Source organism: Molossus molossus, unplaced genomic scaffold, assembly GCF_014108415.1.
Source record: "Molossus molossus isolate mMolMol1 unplaced genomic scaffold, mMolMol1.p scaffold_m16_p_2, whole genome shotgun sequence".
Taxonomy (NCBI): Eukaryota; Metazoa; Chordata; class Mammalia; order Chiroptera; family Molossidae; genus Molossus; species Molossus molossus.
The window spans coordinates 17,661,302-17,668,029 of record NW_023425355.1 but is presented as its reverse complement, the minus strand read 5'-3'; the positions used below and the strand labels follow the sequence as shown (position 1 = coordinate 17,668,029).

At 41.0% G+C, this 6,728-nt stretch overlaps 1 pseudogene; it reads right to left on the bottom strand.

The window, feature by feature from the left end:
• Positions 1-247: 247 nt before the first annotated feature.
• Positions 248-5,965, bottom strand: LOC118636109 (annotated as a pseudogene).
• Between the last annotated feature and the right edge of the window lie 763 nt (positions 5,966-6,728).

Here is a 6,728-nt window from a genome sequence, read left to right as displayed (position 1 = left end):
CTATAAGTTTCAAAGAAACAAGAATTTTAAGATACAGAGTTTAACGTATCAAATGAAGTCATTCAGAATTATTTCAATGTGTACATAAACAGTATAAAGTACTTGTATGAGATACATTATATAATTTATTTTGAGGTTTCAAAAAGCAGAGTTTTGTTTTAAAATTCTGATAGCATTATCATATCATTTAAGTAACACATATTTCAAAATGTAATTTTTTAAATAATAACTAAATTAACACATATCTCTAAGATAATCTGATAGATGAGCTGCCTTTACTACGATCTTCAAAATGGTTCTGTTCAATTCTTCTACACAAAGCAAGGAGGTTGCTAGAGTTTTTCACCTTCTCAGAAAGTTCATCATTGGTCAACTGTGTGGCAAGAATAGTGTACAGATGGCCAAATACCAGTGAATCTGATTCAATAGGCTGCTTGTTGAAGAAAAATGGTTCCATTCCCAGTCTTAGACAAAGCTTGAGAGCACTGGTCAATATCTTCTAAGACCTGGTCCAGAGTCTCGTTACCCCATCCAATAACTTTTATCTTATGTTTTTTTCCCACTGTTTCTGAGAGGCCACAATATGATTCAGAGGCCAAGGTTAAGAAGATCCACACTGCCCTGGCCGGTTTGGCTCAGCGGTCCTGAGAGACCCGGGTTCGTTCCCACTAAGGGCACGTACCTCGGTTGCAGTTTGTCCCCGGCCCTGGTCGGTCGTGCAGGTGGCAGCCACTTGATGTGTTCCTTTCACATTGAGGTTTCTCTCTCTCTCTCTGTTCCTCTCTCTCCCTCCCACTCTACCTGAACCAAAAAATGGGAAAATGTCCTCAGGTGAGGATAAAAAAAAAAGAAGATCCATACTTAGCATGTGTGATGTCCCCTATTGTAGCTTCATCTCACTACCAAAGACAGAACTTTGCAAACAACAGCATGTGTTGACTAATTCTACGAGGCTTTCATTTCTGCTTTTTGGACTTTATCCAGCCCATCACTAAGAAAATGACCCTTGCACACCCAGTGTGGCTCAGTGGTTGAGCATCGACCCATGCACCAAGAGGTCGTTGGTTCAATTCCCAGTCAGGACACATGCCCAGGTTGTGGGCCTGATCCCCAGTGGGGCACATGCAGGAGGAGGCCAATTCATGTTCTCTCTCATTGATGTTTCTATCTCTCTCTTCTTCTCTCTTCCTCTCTCTCTAAAAAAAAGTCAATAAAGAAAAAAAAATTAAATAATCATTTTAAAAAAACAACACTATGACAACAGAACCAAACTAAGGCCAAGAAGGCAAAATCAATGCAGGAAGTTCCTGGACCCACCTAGTGGTAACCTAGGGGTCCTCGCCACTAGCCATGGTGGTGGATTTTTCAAGTCCCCATCTCATCCCAGGCCATGCCTGTTAGCTGCCAGAATCCTGGACCATGTGGAAGACGATGCTGAGGGCCACGAGGAGCAGGAACCACAGACTCAGGACCGCCCTGCCGACATGTCTCTAGTGGCGGAAGCCATGGTCTCACAGATCACAGCTGCAGAACCTTGGCCTGAAAATGCTGTATTTTATCAGCAATGAAAGGGGAGCAAATTTTGCTTTCTGACAGTGCAGCTTCTCTTGCTTGCAGGCCTTTTTGCAAATGTGTACTCTGCTGATCCAAGTGGTTTGTGGGGCAAATGCAGAATACATGTCTCCATCTGCTAAAACACCTTTTATTCGTATGGGAAATCATATCAGAACTTGAGTCAATAGGCCAATTTGTTGAAACAAGGGTCATTTTCTTTTTTTCTTTATTTCTTCTTTATTGATTTGAAAGAGAGAGAAAAGGAGAGGGAGAGAGATGGAAACATCGATGAGAGAGAACATTGATTGGCTGCCTCCTGCATGCCCCCCACTGGGGATCGGGCCCACAACCTGGGCATGTGCCCTGACCGGGTATTGAACCAGTGACCTTCCTGGTCAGGGCATATGCTTTGCTCTCACATGGATATTTCTCTCTCTTGCTCTCTCTCTTCTTCTCTCTCTCAAAATCAATGAAAACTCTTTAAAAAAAAAAAGAAATATAAGATTTCTTGATAACAATGTAAAAACTCCAGTGGAGAAAGTAGGTCTTGGTAATTCCGTAAACAACTTTTACTCATAGAGGCATTTAGAATGCAACCAACATGTACAGAGAGATTTGCTTTTTGTTTTGGCCACAAATTGATCAAATGGCTCTAAATGACAAGGACCACAAACAGGTGTTGATTATAGTTTTTAATAGAGTTTTATATTTAAACTAAGGACTCCTGATGACTCAGTGACTTAATCACATATATTAGGCCACTAGTAATCGTATTATAATTGAAGGTAAGTATTCTGATACCAATTGCAATGTGTGGGTTTTCCAACACCTCCAAACAACTTTTAGAAACTAGCTGGGTGTCTTACAATTCAATTCAAATCTGACGCTGTCTACCAGGAGATAGCATGAGATGTTGCAGGACGCTCTGTCTACAAGACCACTCCACAAGTCCAGACTGTCACCCGTGCTTCTGATCAACTAGCTATAAATTACAGTTTCCTATGACGCTCTCCTTAAGTTTGATTAATTTGCTAGAACAGCTCACAGAACGTAAAGAGACATTTTACTCACTAGACGACACATTTACTATGAAATGATGTAACTCAGGAATAGCCAGATGGAAGAGATACAGGGCAAGGTATGAGGAAGGAGTGCAGAGCACTACGCCCACTCAGAATGGACCACTCTCTCCACATCTCCACTCGTTCACCCACAAGTGGGGAACTTGAAGTGGAAGCGTCATTTCACAGGCATGATTGATTAAATCATTGGCCATTGATTCATTCATCCCCCAGCCTCGACCACTCCTGAGAAGTCATAATGGTGGGACTGAAAGTTTCCATCTTCTAATCACATGGTCTGTGCTCCTGTCCACCAGGCCCTCCCTCCTGAGGTGCCCCAGGGTTGCCTCATTAACATAATAAAACCACCATTCTTGCTTGCTCTGATCTCTGAGAAAAGTCAAAGTTTTAGGAGCTCTTTTCCAGAAAGAAGGGTAAAGACCTAATATATATTTTGTCTTCTTTTTTTTTTTTTATCCTCACTCATGGATATCTTTCCATTTATCTTCAGATAGAGTTGGAGGGAAGGAGAGAGAGAGGGAGAGAAAGATCGATGTGAGAGGGACAGATCAAGGTAGGTGCCCTTGACCAAAATTGAACCTGTGACTCATTGGTCCGAGGGCCAAGGCTCTAATCGCTGAGCCAAACTGGGCAGGGCTATATTTTTTCTGATAAAACACAATACCACAGGGAGCATCAACACAGGTTGCATTTCTGGCCCCACTACATCTTACCATGTAGGTAGATATCCCATTTGCCAGAACTAAATCCAATTTTGGTAACATTATATTAATATAAGCTGTTTAAGAAACATATTATTTTGGTTTTTTTCTTTATTGATTTTTGAGAGAGAGATAAAAACATTGATGAGAGAGAACATCTATTGGCCACCTCCTGCATGCCCCCCACTGGGGGTTTGGTCTACAACCTGGGCATGTGCCCTGACCAGGAATTGAACCGGTGACCTCTTGGTACATGGGTCAACGCTCAACCACTGAGCCACACAGCCTGGGCAAGAAACATATTCTTGAAAGATGGCACCATCTTCAGGATAATTCTCACTAATCAATATTAGCCCCTAGTCATATACATAGATACTCTTTTTGAGATCATGATTTTCTTCAGTTACTCTTGTTTTCTGAAATACTATTTATGTATTTTAATCCTCACCTGAGGATATGTTCTTTATGGATTATTTAGAGAAAGAGAAAGGGAGAGGGAGAAAGAGAGAAATACTGATGGGAGAGAGAAATATCATCTACCTTACACACCTGGACTAGGGATTGAACCCGCAACCTGGGTATGTACCTTGACCGGGAATCAAATCCACTACCTTTTGGTTCGTGGGAAGACGCTCTAACCAACTGAGCCACTCTGGCCAGGGCCACATTTTTTTTTATCTTTATTGATTTTTTAGAGAGAGGAAGGAAGAGGAGAGAGAGATAGAAACATCGATGAGAGAAGACATCGATAGGTTGCCTCCTGCATGCCCACGACTGGGGATCGGGCCCACAACCTGGGCATGTGCCCTGACCAGGAATTGAACCGGCAACCTCGTGGTGCATGGGTCAACACTCAACCACTGAGCCACACCAGCCGGGCCAGTTACTCTTAATAATAAAGAAATGACATTTACTTTGACTCAAAATATAGGATATAATGAGTATACCTAATAAACTTTCAGGTCTCACTCTATACTTGCAATATCTTTTAAACTAGCATATAAAAAACTTCTAGCTTGCATTTTTGCATTGCCCTGGTATTTTGAAAATGGGGCGGGGGCTGGGGAATGAGTTAGTTACAGCATTAGCTGAGTTTTTCTTTATACAGCTTTAGGCTGCCTTTAAATTGTGCCTGCATACTTGTAATTTCCTGTGAGCTCAAAAAACAATGATAATCTTTTTATTATTGCCAATATAGTCGTCAGCAGTTAATCAGCTCACCTGCCTTCTTCAGGGTGATAACAAAATAAATGAATCCGGAGATGTGTGCTGCTTGATGCTTTTTAATAATACTTTACTGATCATACTTGACGAGGATTCACTTGCTACAAAAATAATGAATCTATTAATATGGGCTTATGAGCTGTAAGGGAAGCTGTGTGCATGTATATTTGCGGGGGCTGTGTGTTTGATCACTGCTTTAACAAGGCAGTAGTCAGAAAGTCTGCTGTATTTTTCTGAAGGGAAGCAGGGATTCGATTATAGTCACATTTTATTAGATGAACATTCATTGAGTAGATGAGTTTTAGGAGTGAGGGTAGAAAGAAACAATGATAGGCTCAAACAACTTTATGGTGATTTTAAGATAGAATCAGGTTAGAGGTAAATGCTATGGTCAAATACAGAGTATTTTCCTTCTCCTTTCCTGCTTTCCCCAGGGCAGATGAAGCCCCGATGACCACTGCTTAGAAAAATCCCATCAACTCATTCAAAGAAAAGGATGTCTAACTCACTACTTTGTCTCTCCTGTAGCTATTTGCAGTTGAAAAGATGCCCACAATCAACAGGTAGTACTTGATACAAAGGAACACATTTATTGATTAAAACTTCAGGAAAAAAGTGGAAGTAGAAACATTCTTGAAAAAGGTCATGGTCAGGGGAAGGGTTTCCATATAAGCCCTTCTTGCTGCTTTAATAATGTATATAAATGAATTCCTTGTAGAAAGCCCCATATATGCTAGAGAGCTCTGTAGATGCTGATTTGACATAAGGCTTTTATTGATGTAAGAGTATTTCATAACAAACTGCCAAACACCATACAAAAAAAAGAGATTATTATAATTTTGTATATAAAAAGGTAATAAACGGAAACCTCATGTAGCCCGCTGGTGTGGCTCAGTGGTTGTGCGTTGACCCATGGACAGAGAGATCCCGCTCCAATTCTCGGTCAGGGCACATACCTGGTTGTGGGCTCCATCCTCAGTAGGGGCCGTGCAGAAGGCAGCCAATGAATGTTTCTCTCTCACATCCATGTTTTTATCTCTCTCTCCCTCCCTCTCTCTCTAAAAAAAAATCAATAAAAATGTATAAAAATGAAAATAGATAAAATGAAGTAAGGAGGTGAGAAGGATAGCTCTCATGCCCTGTGACAATGACAAAGCACAAGAGAAAACTCTTCCTTTGTAATAGCCCCCCGATTTCTTCTTTCCCTCCATAAAAGAGATTCATCTCCTTTGTTTTAGCGAAGTTTCATGTGGCCAGCCACGATTGCATGTTCTGGATTCCAATTCCTTGTTTTTCCCCTATAAACTTATTTTTCTAGAGAAATATCTGGCTGATTTTTTAAGGTCAAGGAATTTGGTGGCTCATGAATACAGTTACCCAAAAATTACACACACATACCCCCATGACTCTGAGACTGGAGAACAAATAGGTGAGGCCCCCACAAGCCCACAGAGCTCACCAACCCTGGATTTTGAGAGTAACTTTTCTCCTGGATCTGAGCTTCCACTCTCTATGCATTTTGAAGTTCTTGAGACTCTATTCAGGATATGTAAAAATGCTTCATCATTTTCTGGTTAAGACCTTGTTTGTGTGTACTCATTTGGTTCTTTGATCTGACTCCTTTGGGCTCAGGTTGTTCTTCTGGAACTATGCTACTCAACCTTGGACATGACTCTTTCGGGGTCAGACTGTTCCTTGGAACTGTGCTGTGAGCCTTCAGCCTGACTCTTCTGGGATCAGACAGTTCCAAAGGAACTGCCTAGTACTTGGCTTGCAGGCTGTCTGAGCCTTTGCTCTAGGGGGAAAAACAAACAAACAAATCCTGATAATCAGGTTCCCAGTTATCTAAATACATTCAGAGCACCCAAGCCTCAGGGACTTCTTTCAATTTCATGTTTAAAAACCATGGTCCACCCTCATGCACATCTCTAACTAAACAGACTCATTGAACAAAAGGAAATTTATGGGACACTTTTAAAATCTCCAAGCTTATTTTCTTAAAACGAAATCAGACAACCATATCTCTAAAATTGGTAAAAGTGAATACAATGCCTATTTTGATTGGTGTTTTGAGGCTTCCAAACATATAAAGGGGTGTAAAATTGCTTCCTTGCGATATAAAATTTTGAGATGTACCGAGGTAAACAAACAATTGAAGAAGGACAAC